This window comes from Mustela nigripes, chromosome 2 (genome assembly GCF_022355385.1).
Source record: "Mustela nigripes isolate SB6536 chromosome 2, MUSNIG.SB6536, whole genome shotgun sequence".
Taxonomy (NCBI): Eukaryota; Metazoa; Chordata; class Mammalia; order Carnivora; family Mustelidae; genus Mustela; species Mustela nigripes.
The window spans coordinates 84,466,137-84,487,251 of NC_081558.1; the positions used below are offsets into that span (position 1 = coordinate 84,466,137).

The following is a 21,115-nucleotide window of genomic DNA, read 5'->3' on the forward strand; positions in this document are numbered from 1 at the left end:
CGGGGAGCTGCGGGCTCCCGCGGGGGGCGCCCCGGCTGCTCCGGTGCGCCTCCAGACTGCGGGCGCGGCGACCGCCGAGCGGAGAGCAGCTCCCGCCGGCCCCTTCCCCCTCCCGCCCCCGCCGCCGCCCCCTCCCCTTCCCCCCCCGTTACCCTCCCCCCCCTCCCCCCCCTTCCTTCCCTCGGCCCCGCGCGCTCGCTAGCTCGCTCCTCGCCTCGCTCTCCCCTTTAAACGCCCACTTCGGATGGGGAAAGAAGACAACTTGAAGTCAAGTTGCAATTAACTTCCGCGGCAGCCGCAGCTCCGGCGGCGGCGGCACAAGAGGCAGAAGCCGCCGCCTCGGAAGTCCGACGCGCCCGCCCGGGGAGCTGTTCCTGGTCGCGGGCCCGCACTCGACAGCCACCGCCGCCCCCAACGCCCATGCCTGAGTGAGTTCTGCTCCTTTGCCTCTCTTTTCCCCCCTATTCTTGCTCTTTCATCTCTCTCTTTTTTTTCGGAATCGATCCAAACTTCTCTGTAGCACCCACCCACGGCGCCCCTTGTTGGGGCAGCGCGGCTCCCCTCTCGTGGACGTCCGGCGGCAAGGGTCTTCCGAGCCCCTTCTCTTCGTGCGCAGCCGAACCCGGGAGGGGTGGGCCGGTCGAGCGTGGGAGAGCACCCGGGATGGGGGACTTGGAGATGCCATTCATTCTCTCTCCCAGAGTGTGGGCACCCCCCACACCTGCCCGGCAGACCCTGGCGGAACAAACTCCTTCAGGTCCTCAGTATCACCCTTCTTGGAAGAGGAAAGGGGAGCGGAAAAGACCAAAGGAAGCAAACGGGAGAAGGGAAAGAAAGCCTCTCTGTGCACCCCGGAGCTGGGTTGGCAGAAGGGTGCCCGGCGGAGTAGGAGGGGGAGTGGAAACGTTCCCCGCCGGATCGCAAGTAAGCTCAGCATCCTTCCCCGGTCCATCTCCTCCTTCCTCCGCCCCCCGCCCGCGCAGCTGGTTGGGAGCGGCGGCGGAGAGGGGCCTAGAAGTTAGTGGCAACTTCTCCATCCCGGGAACACTCGGGCGCCCGGGCGCTTAAGTTGGAGCCGGGATTTTGAAAGCCGCGGCACTCCGCATTTCGAGCCCTCGCTGGCGGTAGTGAGGTCGGTCCTGAAGGGGCTTCTGGAGTGACTGTGGGTTTGGAGCGGGCCTGGAGGCAGGAAGAGGTGCTGCCCTTTTAGCAGGACCAAGACATCACAGGTACGGCCTCGGGTCTGCACCGTGTCTCCCTCCTGCGGTCCTGATCCGAGCGTGGCGGCCTTCTCCGAGCGCTTCACTGCGGAGGCTCTCGGGGCGGCGGAGCGTGGGTTTTGGCAACCACCGTAAGAGGCACAAAGCAGGCAGGTGGCAGGTACGGGGAGTGACACGCGTGTGCCGGGGAACTGCACAGAGCAGGACTCTGGGGATGACCCCAGAAGAAGGAGAAGGGGCTTAGGGCTCTTGCTAGAGGTCTTGGCCGGGACCTCCACTGGGGCGTTGCAAATCTCACTTAATAGTGTCAACCCCAGGATCGCCTCTCAAAGTGGCCTGGTTGGCAACTTTGACCTCTGCGCCCTTCCTCAGCGAACTTTCCCTCGCGGCATTCCAGATTTCCAGGCAAATATAAGACTTGGACTCTACACGGTTGTATTAAGAGACAGGGAAATCAGAAAGACGTCCTATTCTCAGGAGAAAAACCATTCTACCCGGATGGCTGGGGTTCCCTGCTTGCATCCTTGGCGGCCAGGGACCTGACTTTTTCAAGAAGACAGAGGAAGGGTAAGAAATGAGTGAATGTGGACTGGTAGGTGTCAGGTTTTGTCCCAAGCAGTCCCTAAAATCTACAGTGTTTGTGCTACTGAGGAAGTAACTCCTGCGGTTGAAACTTTATTGAAATTTACACCCTACCTAAAGTGGATTTTTCTGAGGTGTCAGGACTGTAAGATTTATTCTATGGTAAAACGTAGCTGCAGAAGCAAACAACAACTACAAAAACCGTACTTTAATACTGGAAAACGCCAAGGTTGAGGTGTTTCCTCTAAAAACCTTTAATCTGCTGTGGGGTAAATCAATGCTATGATTTAGCAGCAGTCCTTTATTTCTATTGCATATTATTTTAGTAGAACAGTAGTACATTCATATACTGGCTGCTCCAGTCTGCTGGCAAACATTAGCATTCAAGCTTACATTTTTGACAAATGTGCAGACAGGAATAGCATGAATAGGCATCTTAAATATTAACAACCTAAGCATCTGTTGTGAAACAAATTTAATATATTTACTCTGTTTTTCTCACATTGTTAGAAAAGGTTATAATAAGTGCATAATTTCAACTTTAGTTAGCAGAAGTAACTGGCTATATCTTTCACTACCTCTCCAAGTGTTTAACACAGTCACCAGACATAAATACTTTAATTAACTTGGTTAGGCACATTATTAAATACACTTTAGACCTTGTGTATACTATGTAAAATGTAACAATAGCAAAAATATGTATCCTATTTGTGCACATTTTAAGTGACTCTGAATTTTATAAATATACCAGGCATGTTTATTCTTCATCTCCATTTGACACTTATTATTTTATAGCTTTTCTAATGGAAACAATATATTAAATGTAGAGTTGTTCAGTCATATGTAATACATAATATGTAAACAGTAGCTATAAAATACAAAGCATTGTTAAATTTGAGTAAGGCTACGTGTAACAAGATTATACAGGAGAAACAAAAATCACTGCTCAATTTTGTATTCCTTTCTGAAAAAGGAATACAAATGATGGATGAAGAAAGAACAGATAGGGATTTCCCTCCTAAAGCACTAGTGCCTTAAAATGTGTGTGGGTTGGGGGTGGGGAGAGCAAGGGGGAGAAGGGGAAAAAAAGAGATAGAGAAAGAAGACCTAAAGAACTTCTAAAAGTCTGAATAGTTATTTCCAGAATCAATGCATTCCTCGTTTTCCCACAAGCTGAAATATGTAATAAATAATAGTTCTTTGTATGTAAAAGTATTCACAAGGAATGCCTTTTGTTTAGTTGTTGTAATAAATTAATATATTCTTCGGTTGATAATCTACAAAAGTAGTTCTTTTGTCTCCCAGCATCCTAAACAAGAACGACAAAATGAGTATTGGTTTATTTCTGCAGACAAGCCTGTTGCCAGATATATGAACGTGTGACTGAATAAGCTATGGTATGCTGAGTGATGGTTAAGAAAGACTACATTGAATTAGCAAAGACTCAAATATCTGAAGGAGATTTTCAATTATTTTTTCATGTGACAGGTTATGGATTGTAAATTAGGCCTAAAAGGTCAGGTGACAGGCACCTGTTCCTCATTATTGTAAAAATCTTTTGGTTACGAACACTATTAAGCTAAACACAACATAGATATACAGCAGGGACTCTATAAAGCACTCTAGTGGTTTTTCAGCTGCTCTGTAAATTTCCAAGAGGGCCATACACTGATATGCCCTTTACACAAACAAATCATTTCTTCCAAGACGTGTTGTCTTGGATGACTCTTATATTAGTACTTGGGATTCATGAAGTATATGAAATAAATGCATATGACTGAATCAATCTTCAGACCATGTCTAGACATGTTGTTATTGAATGCAAAAATATTATTTTTAAGCCTCTCTTTTTCCTTTACAGTCCACTGTTTAATTATCAGAATTTGTCTGTATTTTAAATAGAAACCTCCCCAAATTGCCTTCTGTCCTTTTTAAGATGAGCTCCCATTTTAAATAATGCCATGAAAGATTTTGCTAAATACTTGTGTAGAAGGAAAAAATTAGTTGCACTATATACCGTCATAGCTTTGTGGTATATAGAAAATGGGAAGAGACCCACATTTTACATGAATGCTGTTAGGAAGGGTGTCATCATTTGATCTTCAAAGTTGACACTTCTCTCAGGAGAGTTCAGTGATATTTCTATTAGAATTAGAGAGTGTGATTTGGTTTTTGTTAATGGTTTACTTTTAGATATTTCAGACAGCAGAAAAAGCTTACATACTAAACGGACCTAAGTAGCACAATGTTGTGAAATATTAAAGGTGCCAGTTGCTTTTAACTGGCAAAGGAGGAAGATTTTTGAGTAAATCTAGTAACTCAGATGATTAAATTCTATATTTAAATATGTACTTTGTTTTAGTTTTGTCCAGTTTCTGCTTATTGTATTTAGTATTCATTTTTAGCATTTGTGATCAGATTACAGAAGAGTCCTTATTCTTGCTTTTCAAATCGATTTGCTTTTCAAACTCCAAAACTCTGGGATGATTTTAACAAATTGGTTTACCTTTTGACAGAACAGAGTTAAGTTAATTAATAGATCAGGCACGAAAAATCATCCACGGTAGGGTGTATTTTCTGGTAAAATGAAAGTTATGTTTCACCATGATGAGCATCAGGCTTCAGTAATCTGTTCCTCGTGTGGAATGAACACTTCCTACTTCGAGCTAGCAGGCACCTACTGTTTATTTACGCTGCATTAAACTGACAGCTCAGCAATCAGAGGAAAAATATTACTTACCTTCCTGAAGTAAATACCAGTTTATAGGTTAGTGCACGTATTTATATTCCTGTCACCACTAAATAACGCCTCTGTCTCCATTTTAATATCTACCTGTACTATAATCCAGGGCTTCAGACTCTTCCTGGTTGGGGGTAGGGGTCGAGAGGAGTTTCTCTTATCATTTACCAGTGACAAAACTTTAAAGAGGAGTAATATCATCTTCTTTCTGTCGTTTGAGAACCAGCTGAAAGCAATGCTATGCACTTTTACTTTACATACCTCAGCTGTAACATCAAAACTCCCAAAGAGCCTGCATGCCACTTAAAATAGTCATCTTAGAGCAACCTCAGGACAAATATGTTCAAACACATTGAAGTTTGTGTTTGCTAAATTAACTTTCTGCAAAGTTCCAAGTAGATTACTTAAATTATCTTAATTCTTAGGGAGTAACTTTGATAAAGGGTGGTACCTTCCAAGGCTTAGATGGAATGTTTCAGTTGTTAATGGAGATCTGCTAATGTGAGTACAAAGTGGGGTTCATCGATCGATCGATCGATCCATTGATACTGTTAGCTTTCCCCTGAAAATATTCTCGCCCCCCTATGTTTGTCTTCTTGTTAATATGCCAGCCTTAAGAGAGATTTCAACTTTCTTATAAGAATAATTCTAAATGCATTTGTTGTTTTCTTTTTAAAAGTCCCTTCTTTTTTCAAGACCCCTGGAAACATCAAAATACTGTGGAAGTTGAATTCTTAAATTTAGGATTAACTTAAGAAAATGCTTATTTTCACTTACGTTCTGTAAGTAGCTCTTACACCATCATCTACACACAGTTGTCAATCAGTAATCACATATTCCATTGACATCAGAGCAGAATGTGGTCTTAATACAGCATGGAAATCAAATCTGTTACACAAGGTTCTTCCTCTTCACTATACCAAAGAAAAAGTGTCTACGATGGTAATTTATATATCGTTCCTAAGTGCTGTTCTCAATGGTAAGTCTATTTAAACTTGATGTCTTCATAGAGTGTGATCAACACATTAACACACATTATTTAGTACTTTTGAACTTATGCCAACGGTACCTTTTGCTGTTTATTTTTTTAAAGTCTTTTTTAAGATCAGATATTTCATTTCAGAGTAAATAGATACAGATTGTGTGTATATATATTCAGGGTGAGATTTAGTAGCAGAGCATTTCTCCAGCATATTGGCCTATTTTTATTCTTTCAAGTTATTCTGTATCACTTCCACAGTTGTTGCTGTCTGAAGGTTCATAATAGAAATTCTAATCACCTCTTTCAATGGACTTTCAAGGATATAATTCAGTTTATGCAATGATCTAGTTTAGTTACGAGAGGTGAAAATTAGTTAACTGGTACCCCAGCATTTATGTCCCTAGATTCTGCTGAAATTTATTCAGTCCAGTTATTTGACATTTGGTAGTGAAGTATCTTGTAATCAAAAATTAAGAGTTGGTTCAGTTTCCAGTGGAGAAAAGATCTTGCTAGATAAAACATTTAACTCTGCGATATTTTATTACACTCATCACTCATTTTAGAGCCCGCTTATTGTTGCACAAATTTTTGAGTACCTCGGGGTGCAGGTCCCCCAAATGAAGCCGAAATGCTTACAGAAGAAGCAGATGTCAGGCTGCACCTGGTAGTGCTTTTACTAGAATGTCTGTGGACCTGCACTGGCCGCCCCCTCCTCCATACCCCTTCCCCGCAGGTGTGCAGGAAGTGGAGGGCGTTGTACCCGGTGAAGTGGGTGGACTCTACCCAGAGCTATGACCTGATTTGTGACGCACCCTCAGAACTGCAGTAATGGTCCAGCTGCTTCACAGGCAACTGGTAACACCTCATTTGGGGATGCTTCTGCCTTGCTAGCAGTGCCAGAGAGGACTTCGTCATTGTCACCTCACCAAAGACTACTTTTTGAGAGCTCTCCTGTAGGGCCGGATTTGGAGAGCAGCCTCTGATATTTAGAGGGTAAGTGCCAAAAAAAGTTCCTATCAGTTTCATATGGAGAATCAGGGCTATGACCAGAGGGAGGAGAGACCGGCGTTTAGTGTTTGGAGAGATCTCTGTGTTGGGATGTTGCTTTTTCTCAGCTAGAGATGATTTGGGACCAGATACCAACAAAAATTCTTCAGTAGGCATTCTTCTTTGGGTGGTGAAATATGGTAGGCAGCTCCCAGGGGAAATTATTAGACTCTCTTTCCTTGAGATATTTAAAGAAAAGGTGGCAATCTGTGTGAGAGGGAATTCTTCAGATGCTGTTTTCCAGGAAGTCAGGCATTTGGTAGAGTTGATTGCTAGAGGTTCCTTTCTAGTCTTCCTCAATGGCTTCAGATATGCCGTTAAGAGCCTGTAAATGACAATTTGGCCTTTTAATGTTTATAATGTTAAGGACTTTAAGGTAAAAGAGGTTTTATGTTATATTTTATTGTGATAATTACTATAAAGAAAATAGAACCTAGTATATGCAGATATCTTTTGAAATGGAGAATATTTTGAATAGAGCGTATCCATAATTAGCTGTTTGATGTTGAATGCAATTGAGTTTTCCTGTTCCAGTGAACCAGAGGATGGAAATCTTTGGGGATTAACAACAGGGCTTTGTGATTCTTGATATAGCAAACCTTTCCCCATTCACTGATAAAATGTTTTTATCAGTGAAGGAAGAACTAAATTAAACTGCTTACATTTTAAATTTTAAAAGATTACATAGAATTGATAAAATAGTCCAGGTGTTTTTCCATTGTATTTTCACCAGTTGAAATGATACCTGGAGGTCCTGTTTAATGTTAGACAGATTTCTCCAGAATGTGGAGGACAGAACAATATTTTAATAACTATTTAAAAAAAAATTCTCAAAGATGAGCTCTCTTTTGGATGTCTTAAGAGGACTCAAAACAATTTAGAACCTTATCTTAAAAGTTAAAAAAAAATGACAGCCTTATTTTGTATGGAGTCATTGTATTTTAATAATACTGTATGCTTATTAGTGTTATTAGAGCAGTAGACAGTTAATTACAGCCTTTTCTGAGACATGTTAACTGTATATTAACAGTCATGTTAAAAAAAGAATGATGTATACTCTTACATGCAAGCTGCTACTTGCTAGACTCTTTAAAAAATATTCTTTTAGAATGTATAGAGTCAGGTTTTTGGTCCAGAATCATCAGAATGTTTTCTACTACCACTTAATTTTAAAACTTTTCATGGGCTATACAATTTTTTCTTCTTTTTTCTATTTTTCTTTCTTTGTAATTGTTATTGACTTGGTCACTTTTGCCAGTGGTATTAAAAATTGTTGCCCCTCAGCAATTTTAGCTTTCCCACATTGTATTTTGAGACGCCTACATTTTCTTATGTTCTGATGACTTTGGCCAACATGAGCCATTAAAAGCTTATTGAGTTGATTTAGCACCTCTTCCTATTTCTTTTTGCGGAATGATTTCAGTCACTGTTTTTTTTTTTTTTTTTTTAGCCAAGTTGGGTTTTCTTATAATTCTCTATAACCTGATATTTAAGATACACTTGAGCACTTGATCACAGAGGTAGTTCTATTTCCTTTTCCAAACTTCAGCCCTTGGTTTTGCTTTGGTTTCTGTCATGGCAGAACAAAGGTGACTGGAACTAGAGTTTAAAGCTGGGCTTAGCCTTATTTAGACAATGCTACTAAATTGGTTAACTATTTGAATCCCCCCCGGTTAATTTGGATATGTAGACCTTGTAACCTTGTACTATATAGCACTTTAAAGTCCACTAATATTTCCACTTTATAAATTTTTAGGTGCTGCTGTTATTTATTTCTAAAGGTATTAAAAGACTACAAAAAAGAAACTCAGTGTGAGATACATGTCTGTTGTGTTCTATAAAGTAGGAGAAACTCCACAGTTAGCATCCTTTGCCTTGTATAGTGAGCACTCATTAAAGATCTGCTAAACTAATAATAAAATAGTGAATTTAGCTTGTACTGAGAATGATTCAATGGAAGAGAGACTTTTTTTCTCTAATTTTCTCTTTTTGCTGGGGTTATATGAACACATAATCTACACATGTCCCAGTTTTCTGGATAATTGAATGTTTTTCTTCTCTAACTATGTGCCCTGTCATTTTTTGACAATAGCACACCAGGGTTTGTTTTATCCTCATTGTCTCTGACCTTCAGGATTAGGTGAAGAATCTCAGTTTATGTTCATGGTCCTTTGGTGTTTGGTGCAGTAACAGACTGTATGTACTGCAGTCAACAGAGAGAGCTCCCCTAAGGTCCTTGCAGTTAAGTTACCCATGTAATAATGGTCTTCCTGATATCATAGGACCAAAAGTGCTACGGACTTCTACCTGTTCTTTACTGAAGAAATATCTGTCATGATTATTGCTTAAAAAGAAATTTTTCATTTAGCTATATACATTTTAAAAAACTATTTTAGATTTAGGGTTTTTGTATTAACAAAGATTTCACTCCATTCCTTAAAATTGATGCTGGAGTTGCAATAGAAATGCATCTAAAACATTCTGAAAAGTTCAGTGGAAGTTATTTTAAAAAGAGTCTTGCTTTTTAAATTTATTTTCTTTTTGAGACCTGTATGGAGCTATTTGCAAGACAGACCTATTTAGTTCCTCAAAAGGAAGTATTCCTCAAGCAGTACACTGCTGTGTGACCTATTACATTATCATGCACATTCTGTCTCTTTAAAAACAGTCTCCTCTATTTGCCCTATTAATTGTTGATATGTTGCCATCCACGAGACAAAAATTAGAGCTGTAATTAAATAATCATGTGATGCTCCTTAGTGCCAGTGAGAGCAAACTCATTTTTCCAGGCCCTGATGGTCACTGATTATTGTATTACTACTGGCTTGCTTTATTTTTTTTAATGATTCTCTATCTAGTGGTTAGATTACCTAACCACTATCCCTGTTTTCAAAATTAAAGAAAGTAAGGAACATTCAGCCAGTTAATTGGCTAGAGGTCCTCAGGGATGTAAGGTAGACATACCTTTTTTTGCTTTTGGTCACCTGGTAGGTTCTTTGGGGAGGCTACATCAGTGGTGTGGTTGCCTGCCATTTAATTTACACTGGTGTTTTGGCTGGGATGGAGGCATATGGGGAATGCCAGGAGAATTACAAAAGGAGCCGGGTATTAAAATTCAGAAATGATTAAAATTGAAATAAAAGGATGTTGCTTCTTTGCCAGTACTCTGGCAGTCATAATGACACATAGAGATTAGTTTCCACCTTCATCTTTTCCTTCTTTCTCATTTCCTCTTGTTTATTGTTGACACATTTTCCTTATGTCTGTCTCCCGTCTCTGTATCTTTTTGCAACATTATGCATTCCTATTTCTCCCTCTTTCCTTAAGCATGGAGAAGCCTACTTAACCTTATTATAACAATAACAGAATAGGCTATTAATATTTAATATGCACATGATTAAAATTTCTCTCCCTTAAACATAGGTCAGCTGTATTATTATTAACCGGCATGTAATTTTTCATTTAAAATATTCTTATTCTGCCCTTGCTGTTTCTAAAATGTAGTCTACTTTAGTAGTGATTTAATACTTAATGTTTAGAAAACTGTGGTCGGCTAGTGAGAAAAGAACTTACCAGTCATGGATAATCAATTATGCATGAATTCAAATGTAACAGATGGAATCTGGTGAGTTAAAGTTTCTCTTTGCCTTGGTGGTTTTTTTTTTTTTTTTCTTATTTGTTTGTTTGACACCTGTCTCTTACATAGAGATAAACATCTAATGCATCGTGTGAGAAATTTCCTTATATCTTTCCGTTCTCTTTAAAGTGAACTTGATTTTTTAAAATCATATTTGAGGTCAGAGAATTTTTATGTGGTCTTAAAAATGATCAGATTCTTTTCCAGCACTTTATACATACATAATGTGATTCTGCCAGACTTATGAAGGGTCACTCAGTGGGCTTGTAAAAAGGAAGAAGCAAGACTCAAATCTTGGTTCCTTGCCTTTTCTCCACTACTCTTCCCACTGTCATTTTTCTTAGAGGTGTGACACTAATTCTGGGTTTTAAAGAATTTTTGGTGAAAACTGTGGTAGACTAGTGTTAAATGGTGTAGTATCCTATGGTGAACAAATGTTATCTGTGAACATATATTATGTTATGCTACATGTATATTGGATATATGTTTATTCATACTTGGATGTTGGCTAAACAATTGGATTTCCCAAACCTATTGAGAATGCCCCAAGATTTGGTTTATATTCTAAACTGCGGCATATGCCAGCCATAAAGATGCCTTTGCTTACAATATTGTAAATTCTTCGTGACAAAACCCCTTTGTGCAAAGTGAACTAAAAACTTATTTTTGAGAGCCTTATTGCTTCAATGAAGAGATAAGTTTAATTTTCAGTAAGTATAATGTGAATCTGTGGCTTTTTTTCAGTTGTAGAAAAATAGAAAAGTGGGTATTGTCCATCTTTAAAGCAGTACAGTCTCAAAACAGTTACAAGCTGGTCCCCATCAAAATTTTTCATAAATATGCTGTTTGTTTCTCTCCCAAGTGTATTTATATATATATAAAACAATACAAATGAAAATAGTCTTTACAGAATAAATAAAAATAAATGATTAAAAAATAGCCTCGAGGCTCACTAGTTCTGTTTTTAAAGTTATACTGTAGCATTATTTATCAACTTTTTGCTTAATATCAGCTGGAAATTTGCATGTGCATTTATAGTCCATGTTAGTTGTCTAATGAATTAAATCCCACAATAAACACACTAGTTAAGAGGCAACTACAAAATAGGTAACTGGATATGCCCTAGCAACAGCTGTACTGTGCAACAATTTTTTTAGTATTTTATTTATGATTTTATACATAATAAATATGTAATTTTAATTTGGCTTCACCATTCCTATTCCTTAGGCATGCATCCACCAGAAAAATACATAGGGTTAGGTATGAATTCAGTGAGACCAAATTTATACTTGAACTTCTAATACACTAACAATTCCATCATTAATATAAAAATCTCTAATATAAAATCAGTAAGAATAGATGATAGGAAACAGAATACAGACATGGAAAAAGATGATATTAGATATTATTGCATTAGGTAAATAATCCTAATTGCTGTCACTTGAAAGTGACTGATAAATTTGAAAGCCTTTTGGGCTCTTTATAGCCAAAAAGTTCTGTTCATTTACTTTCAAAAATAGAATCTAAAGTCTTTATCCAGAGACAATTGAGAAATTATTACACTGACCACATTTGTAGCGTTGCTGCACATCTGTAGCCGTACTGTGCACAAGTGTTTGACACTCTTACATGCTGTTTAATTGGGAGGGTCTACTATTTCATGAGTATAGTTAATTTTCACTCATTTGAAAACATCCAAAAAGAGTTTTTGGACTTATAGTACTCTTACTTGTTTGTTTTTGTCTATGTTTCTTTCTCTGCTTTTGCTAACATGCCATAGAATAGAATAAAATCTGAAAAGAGAACCATTTTCTTGCATCAGAGGACCATCAAATTACCTACTTTGGGTGGGATCTTGGTCTCTAATTACCAATCCATGTTAATTATCCTTGGGTCAGGTATTCATCATATGAATTAATTATCTAGCATAGACTGGACCGTGGCTGTTGGCGGTTAAGGACAAAGCAATGGAAGGTTGGCGGTGAGAAGAGGTTTGTTCGGTATGTTGTAGCTCATTGTTTTTCTGCTTGGCATGATACTTTCATGACAATATATATCTGCCAATTTTTAGGAATATATGAAAGATTGTTTTCCTTTAGTTTTTTATTGTTTGGTTTTGTTTTTAGTTATTTTATCAGAGTAAAAGATACGTAACATAAAATGTTCTATTGGACAATTTTTTAATGGTACAATTCAGTGGCATTAATTACAACCACACTGTTGTGCAGCCATCACCACACTCTGCTTCCAGATCTTTTCTATCATCCCAAAAGAAAGTACTTTAGTTTTTCTATTCAGCTTCTCCTTTGCTGCAGCACATTTCAAGCATCATAGTGGCATTTAGTCATTGTGCAGGGTGTGATATAGTGGTTTCTGGAGGTGGCTTTCTTTCCTAATGGACAACCCTGGTCCGGTGCCTTGTGGCTGTGTGGATTGCAGTACAGTATTGGGTGCTGCCTTTGGCTGATACTCCCCAGAAAGGACCTGGACAAACATTCAGGTCTATTGTAACTTCAAGCTCTTCCTCCCTCCAATTAAGCCAAGAAAGATTAGCAATAACATTCACATCCCTAAGAAGATTTAGTTGATCTGTCTTGGCTAAAGGTTGATTAGGAATGGTTGCTGTTTGACTTCACTGAGATTAAAATCCCCTGAGCTTCCGGGAGAGTATGGCACAGCTGAGGGGGCCGTGGTGCCCTGCCATTGGCTCCTTGGCGTGGACAATATGAGGACTTCAGTTCTGCTTATGTGCAAAAGTTAGCCTGGAGATAAGTGGAAGTTTTCAACAGTTCAAGGGGAAACTTACTCAAGGTTGAAATTTTCAGGGAGAAAACTTCTTGCTCATCTACGTTGAAAAAAGACTTAGAGGAAACCAGGATGGTTCTGGCTCCAGTAAATAATAGACTGGTTTTAGAGTTTTACTTCCCACGTGTAATTTTGTGGTTAGTCACTTATGTCTGTAATGATAAATCATATACCTGCACAGGATTTCTGGCACCTCAGTAAATCTCAAGCAAGTGCCCAAATGCTAATTTATCGTGGTTCCTCACACACCATCCCTGTTTCACCAAATCAGTGATCTAATACCTTGCTTTCACCTTTTTGTGTTTGTTAGTTTGATACAAGTGGCTTGCCTGCACATATATTCCTTAAATTGGGGACAAGGGCTGGTTCCTAGAACAGCCTTAACTTTTGCAAGTGACTCCAGGATTGGGTTAAAAAACTCACTTTGAAGATGTCCTAGCAGGTATATTTGACTTCGTGTCTCCAAAACATGAACTTAATGTTATCTACTTAAATACTAATGTTACTACTAATATTAATCTACTTAAAGTAGATGTCAAACCTGGCTGTACATGAGAACCACCTTGGGGAGCTCTAAATAACTAAATGCCTGGCTCCCACTCTTGGCCATTCTGATTTTTTCTTTTCAGTGGGGTGCAGCCTGGACATCTGGATTGTTGAAAGAGCTCCTCAGGTCATGACGATGTGCAGCAAATTTGGGAAGCCACTGAGCCTACTTCCGATACTGGCACCTGGCTTTACTTCCTAAGATTGCAAGAATCTGTCTTGTACTCTCTCATAGGAACTGTTCTTGGATTCCTTTTCCTGTGATGACAGTGTGAGAAACTCCAGGAACACAGACATAAGTATACCCTCAGAATGCTTACAGACTTGCAGTTTGGAGGAGCAGACAGGTAGATACAGAATATCCCACTGAAGGACCAATAGTGTGAAGGAACATCAAAGGAAGTAACTGAAAGCTGGAGAAGGATTCAGACACAAGAGGTGCAGTCAAGCTGCCTATTAAAGGATATGGCAGAAGGGAGGTCCCCAGGTGAGAAGAGGGAGGAAGGTCACTCCAGAAGCAATGGGGGAAAGATATGGCAACCTAAAACGGTTAATTACTTCAGCAGTGATATCAACACTGGAGGATCAATAGCAATGACAGGAGGCCTTCCCATCCCTACTCAATTTTGGATGCGAGTCTAGATCAAGATACCAGTTTTGGTGGGATTAGTACCATCGTGCCTTGTCAAGGTTATGTTTCATACCATACTGGCACCTAAGGAAGGAGAGGTAGCTTTCAAAAAATTCTGCTCAATAAATTTTTGCTAAAAATGTTATTTCTGGGTAAAAGACCCAGATACCCTATCAAGTTCCAGAAGCCATCTATAATGGCTGTTCATTTCCCTTATTCGTCACTCCCCAAACTAGCTTACACATTGGCTTTTCTTTGCTCAGTTTTAATAATGACCCCTGCCTATTAAAGCCCATATCACAAACTACCAGTGGGTATTCACACCCACCACCAAGCAATCAGGAAATAACTTTTGATCATTATCAGTCTGGCTATAACTGAAGCCTCACTTATTAGGGAAAAAACAAAAACAGGAGACCTTAAGCCCCATATTTAAAGTCCATTACCATTTCTCTTTTATCTCCCCGAAACATATTCAAGCCTTTTGCTGTTGTTCTCTGCAGTACAACATTGTTTGTTTGGTATCTGGAACACCCTTCCCTCCCCCACAGTTTGAGTAGGTACCACTTTAAAGCTTCCGAAAGAGCCATTTCTAATGGCAACTGTGCTTATTTAATTCAGGGGTGGGAATGAGGGTGGGAAATGACCCTGTGGTTTTTAACTTCACCTATGAGTTATTTAAATGTTCATGGAAAGCAGCATTTGAGGTAAATGCATAGAATTCCAAATGTACAATAGTACCCTTTCAAATACAGACATGTCTAGAATGTTGTCTTAAATTTGTTTGTGGCAGCACACAAGCCTTATTCCATGCAACTTTACAGATCTCTGGGCTAATTCTAAAATGGAAACTGATTTCAATTTGGCCATTCAGCACCTCTAAGACTCTTCCTGGCTAGGTCTTGGATTTACTTAAGTTGTCCTTTATAGAAGTTCTCTAGATAAGTGCCATCTGGGTGGTGGTGTTCTGTAATCTACATTATCCAACACAATGGCCACTAGTCACATGAGGCTATTGAACATATGAATTGTGACTAAGGAACTAAATTGTAAATTTTATTTAATTTCAGTGAATTCAAATTTAAATGTTATAGCCACCTTTCTCTCACAGGTTACCACCTCCTCACTCCTGCAAACTCTAAAAGGAATTATCCTTGCATTTAGTGGTGGAGGCTGGTTGCAAGTGAAACCATCAGCTTTTTGCTCTCATTTATTTATTCATAGTGTAAATATTGCAAGGCCGGTGTATGAATTCCTGGTAATATGGTAGTGAGCAAGACAGTGTGCTCTCATAGGGCTTATAGTCTAGTATGCGAAACATATATTAAGCTAATAATTACCCAAGTTGTTAATTGACTAAGACTGTGATGACTGTTAAAAAGGAGCAATGAAAGGCTGTAAGAAATGGGGGCCATACCTTCTTGTGAGATTAGTCAGAAAGCTTAATCAGAATTCCATTTATTCTTTAAGCAAGAAAAGCACCTTCCCTTCCCCAAGTTCAAGGCTGGACCCAGGGATCTCAGAGTGGGGGAGCTAACATTTGCCATGCCGTGACCTCCAAAGATGTGGGGTCTGTTTGATTGAGCTTCATGCATCCACATATACTGCAAACTTCTGAACTTCATCAAGTAGATTCTCTCCTAAATTGTGCAGTTGTGATGATGTCAGTCACAGATAAGATGTGAGAAGAAGGGTGCAAATGTTTACAGGATATTGCATTTCCTCTCCAATATATGTTTTGACAAAGTTGTTTGAGTTCCAGCCCCAGCTTTTTCCTCTCTGTTCTTACAAATTTGTATTTGGTCCATTCAAGAAACGATGTGGAAATCAGTCCTGACATTCCAGACAGACAAAATGAGACACATGACAGCAAAACATATGGCTCAAATAGACATCCTTATATGGCCAACACACCATATTCCCAGAAATCATATATGGAAAACACCACCTGCAGCTAAAGCCAAAAAACAAAGAGTTGACATGATAAAAAGAGCAATATGCTACGTAAATTGTGCTGCTCTAAGAGTGTAGAGAGATAGCCAACTGTATTTGAATTTAAAAAGATGAAAAAATAAAACAAAACAAAACATGTCCTTAGAAAGTGCTATGGTGGTAAGCATTGCTTTGCTAACACAGTCACTTGCGAAGTTGCCATATCTTAAAAGCCTTCAAATTCTAACTGCTTTCTCTGTTTATTACAAATGTACATGCTATTCAGAACTCTGAATGTGTTTGAATGCTTTCAGATATCTGCCTGCATATTTATCTAAATATGGTGCCATGTGAAATATGCAGTAGTCCTTTCATTATTAAATTAAAAAAAAATCTTGTGTATCTTATATAATATTTTATCTTTGTTACCTTTGTGTAGCCAGTTTGAATCCCTTCTTATGTGATTAAAAAATTGATGCACTCTGTTTTCACTGTACATCCGCATGTTAAATAGTTCATGTATTTGACCTGTAATATTTCATGTTCCTGAGGTTTTCTATTTTGATAGCTAGATTTATTAAGTCTAACTTTTTTTTCTATACTTGCTTGTATCTTTATTGCCAAATATAAGAGGCCTATATTAGAATAAATTGATGTTTTTCCCCCCTCCAACATAATAGTTTATCCTCACATATGCCTTGGAGGGTGGTATTTTCCTATTAATCCTTCTTCTTCTTTATTTTAACCTGGGTTTACATTGGCCAATGCTCTTTAGCACACTTGTTACAACAAGTGTGCTAAAGAGGGAGATACTATATAATGAAGAAGTTCATCAATGTAATGTACCACTTGAGGACATAAACCTCCTTGTGTCATTTCTTAAATAGTTCTGAAATAAAGAATGTACTTGAAGGAAAATTAGTATATATGTGTGTGTGTGTGTGTATGAGAATATGTACAAAATTGTACTATATTGGTATTCTTTATAATAAAGTCATCATTAGAAGTCTCTATCATTTATTTTATCATTTTCCAAGGCCATGTCCATTCTTATTATATTCTGAGGTTGTGTTTAAGAATTCGCTTGTAATACCTGGATAAAAGGTGCTATTCAAATTTTAAAATTATTATTTCAATTCCCATTTGTTACATCAGTATTGGCCAAATCATTAGGAGACTAAGGCAATCAGGATCTATTTGTCTTGTATTATTTGTGTAAATGATAGGATAAACATATATTTACAATATTTTATTCCACTGTGTTTTAAAATTGACATATTCAGTAGCCCTTTTTAGTCTTCTTTTCTCTGCTCAAGTTCTGTATTATCCAATGACTTTTATTTCCTTTTTTTAAAATACTTCACTTGAGCTTAAGTTGCATAGATAAATTTTGTTTTGTAGTCTACTATAGTTTTTCTATTTTCTAAAAATACTATTTTCTAATGCTACTATTTGTAAATTTGCACAGCGTGATACTAGAATGCACTGTTCCCACTGAAAACCAAGCAGGTTTCAGGGAAAAATGTCAGGCATCACCAGTTTGAAGCAACTCTTAATATATACATCTTGGAAATTCCTAATTTAACATATCATTGCAAAAATCATTGCCATAGAGATTATTGATGATAACTGGATATCTATGTTTTTCTATTAAATATCAAATATCTTCCTAAAATAAGCTTAAGTACTTCCATCCACAATACCAATTTGGACACCCTGCTACATTTTTGCCATGTTTGTATTTTTCCTTATTGATTCTTATACTTCAATTAAAAAAATCCTACTACATATTTCCCCATGTTTCAGCTTTTTAAAATGTGGTATCATTTGGGCTTTTTGGTTAAGATTGCCTTATATTTTCTTGTTTTTGATGTTGTGTTTTGTTTTGTTATCACATGTTCTTCCTTTGGATCAAGGCTTGGGTTTATATGTGCCAAGATTCACGGTTGCCTTCCTGGATTTTGACTAACCTTTCCGGTTTGTGGGTGAAACTTGGGTGCCATTAGACTGATCTATTTTCATTGTTTCTCCCAAACTTGTTCTCCCCAGGAGGCCATTATTTCCTATACTTTATCTCCCGCTTTACCTTCTGCTTTTCTTAGATTTCTAATGTAAACAGTGTCTCTAAGACTGTATTGGTAGCTTTAAAGAGCTTAATTTGCACATTTCCTTCTTATCTCTGTACTTGTGCTAACTTGTTGCTTTTTTATGTGTAACAAAATGTTTATCTGACTGATTTTTCTCTTTTCCCTACCAGTGTATTCTGAAAAATAATTCTTACAACATTTTTGTTTTTGTTTAATGATTAACTGCCTTCAGGGTTCTAAGATGTTAGTATTGAAACCCAAGCAGTAAACGCTGCATCTCTGTTGTGAATGAGATTGTAATGTTCTTCACTTTTAGAGGAACTGTATGTAATAGATTATCTAAATAAGAGGATCATACTTCTGTGCTAATGACCATTAATCTAACTGGGTAACTTACCCTAGATTACAGAAGCATTTATTGCTACGACAGATGCATTTACCACCCCAAACTTTTCTTTCACCCGCTATAAATTAATTTAGGAATGGTGGCGTCTTCTCCTTTGTGATAACAAGTTACATCTCTTTCAAATGACCCAAATTTTGTTTGACTTGGCCACTATGGGCCAGGTATTTCTTCCTCCAGTGTGTTTTATGGCTCAGAAGTGAGAGAGTTTTGAACTGTTTAGATACGGAAAGCTCTTATCTTTTTTTTTTTTTAACGTAGGCTCTTAATAGTTTGGGATTCAACCTCCTTTGAGGATAAATATTCGCGAGAGCTTTTCAGGGCCCCCGGCCTTTATTCCTGCGCAATGGTTTCTGTACCCTTTGCTCTTCTCCGTAGAGATCTACCTCCCGATTGTCCCCTTCAGCCACTTCCTGAAGTCCCCCAACCTCAGTTCTCCGTGCCTGTCACCTGCACGCCCGGGCCCGTCTCCCGCGGGGCCAGGGCGCCCTCCCTGCCTGGCCTGTCCCTCGGGTGCCCGCCCGCGACGCTCCCGACATACTCCTTTCTGTGGTTTTTGCGCGCGTGGGTGGTTGGTTAGTTTTCCCCCCTGGCCCTCGCCCCCTCCTCCGTGGCACTTTCTCCCCCCACCCCCGCCCCCCGCCAGTCGCGCCCCTCCTCCCGCCCCGCTCACTCTCGCACACCTGCCCCTGCCGCCAGCGCGCCGCACGCTCCCCTCCCCGCCGAGGCGGCCGCTGCCAGGGAAGCCCCCTCTCCCCTCCCCTCCGCGCCCTCCCCTGCGCGCCTGGCGGCGGCCGGCGCTGGCCCTCGCGCGGCGCCCTGTTATTCTCGGTATTGTGTGTAATAAATGTCGGGCCGCCTCACTCTAATCAAGCTCATTACAAATTCTTGCGCGCCCGGGGCCGGAAATCGTGCGCTCCCCCCCCCCCCCCCCCCCCCCCCCCCCCCCCCTGCCCGCCCGCCCGGGTTTTAACCCCCCCCCCTTTCCCCCCTTCCCCTTGCCCCCTGCCCCCCCCCCCCGCCCCGCCGCCTTCCTCCTCCGCTCCGCACCCCCTTCCTCCTCCTCTCCCTCCCCCCCTCCTCCTCCGCTGCCGCCGCCGCCACTTTCTCGCTCGCTCCCGCTCCCCGGACGCGGCGGATGAGCCGGCCCCGCTGGGGAAGGGCTCGGGGCGGCGGCGGGCGGCCGGGAGGAGGCTGCGTGCTCGGGGCTGGGGCTGCGAGCGGGGTGATTTTGTATTAAAATGAGGAGGAGGAAGAAGAGGCAGCCACAGCGGCGGCGGCGGCAGCAGCAGCAGCAGCAGCAGCGGCAGGAACAGCGGCGTAGAGGGCTGCAGCCCGGGCGGACGCGCGGAGCCGAGCTGGGCACGGCGGCGGCGGCGACAGCGGCCGGGATGAGTCAACTAATAATTTAATGGGGGCAGAGACGGCAGCGCGGGGGAGAGCGAGCGAGAGCGAGCGAGGGAGAGAGAGAGAAGCAGCCCCGTCCGGGGACTCGCGCTCACACGCACGCACACACACACAAACACACACACACACACCTCTCCCTGTGCCACCCAGCAACAACCGGCCTCGTCACAACAACAGCAACAGCCGCCCTCTAGCCCAGCCCGGGGACCGAGCATAAAGCCGGGGCGACTCCAGAGGACGCTTCCCACCCCCTCTTGCATTTCGGGAAACTCCTCATCAGTTTTGTTGGGGTTTCCGGGTTTCTTTTCCCCCCAAGTCCTAGTGCCATTGTGGTGCTCGTTGTTTACCTCGGACTCTGGCTGAGTGAGAGCTTGGCGACTTTTTGGGGGGAGGGGGCGGGGAGTTTGTTGCTGCTGAGGCGGTGGAGGTGGCTGGGGGTGCCTTCTGATTCCCTCCCCCTCCCCCCAAATCCTCTTTCTCTTTCCCTACTCACTCGGCTCCCCAGGCGCTCGCAGCCCCGCGTCAATGGGCTGGGAGAGGGTCCTCGGGGCTGCTATTAGCGAGGGCCGAATCAAAAGTGGCATTTCAGTGCCTTTCCGGGGTTCTTTCCGCGACCTTCTGCCCCCCACCCTCGCTGTCCCCCGGTAGATGCCCTCGTTGGGGTTGCGAGGCTGTGGGAAGAAAGTTTAAGGTTTGTTAATAATTAGTCGCAATTGTTGGGGAAGGGGTGGGGGCGATTGGAAGGGAGGCGAGGTGGCCTTCCCCTCTCTGCGTTCTCCGGGGTTATTGGAGAATAATATTGCAAGTGACAGCCAGAAGTAGACTTTCTGTCCTCACACTGAAGAACCCGAGCGAGCAGGAGGGAGGGAGGGAGCGAGAGGACCCTTTTTTCCCTTTCTGGAGACCTTGTCCGCAGTGATTTTTTTTTCTTTTTTCTTTTTAAGAGAATCCTCAGTCACCACCTCGCCACCCCAGCATCACCACAGTGTACAGCTCATAACGGGTTTTGCTTTGTTTTTACGATTTTCCCCCCAACGAATCACTTGTCAGATCAATTTTATCTTCTCCCTCCTCCCTACTTCCCACTCTCCCCTCC

At 41.0% G+C, this 21,115-nt stretch overlaps 1 protein-coding gene across 3 annotated transcripts in view; it reads left to right on the forward strand.

The window, feature by feature from the left end:
• Positions 1 to 217: 217 nt before the first annotated feature.
• SATB1 (SATB homeobox 1) overlaps positions 218 to 21,115 on the forward strand; it is a 99,937-nt gene continuing 79,039 nt past the window's right edge. Inside the window, exon 1 of one of the 3 annotated variants that reach the window (XM_059390867.1) lies at positions 218 to 428. The gene's annotated coding sequence lies outside the window, so the exon portion shown is untranslated. Of the gene's footprint in view, positions 429 to 732; positions 925 to 5,719; positions 6,518 to 21,115 lie in introns of those variants that run through there. The other 2 variants (XM_059390869.1, XM_059390868.1) reach the window with 2 other exon arrangements.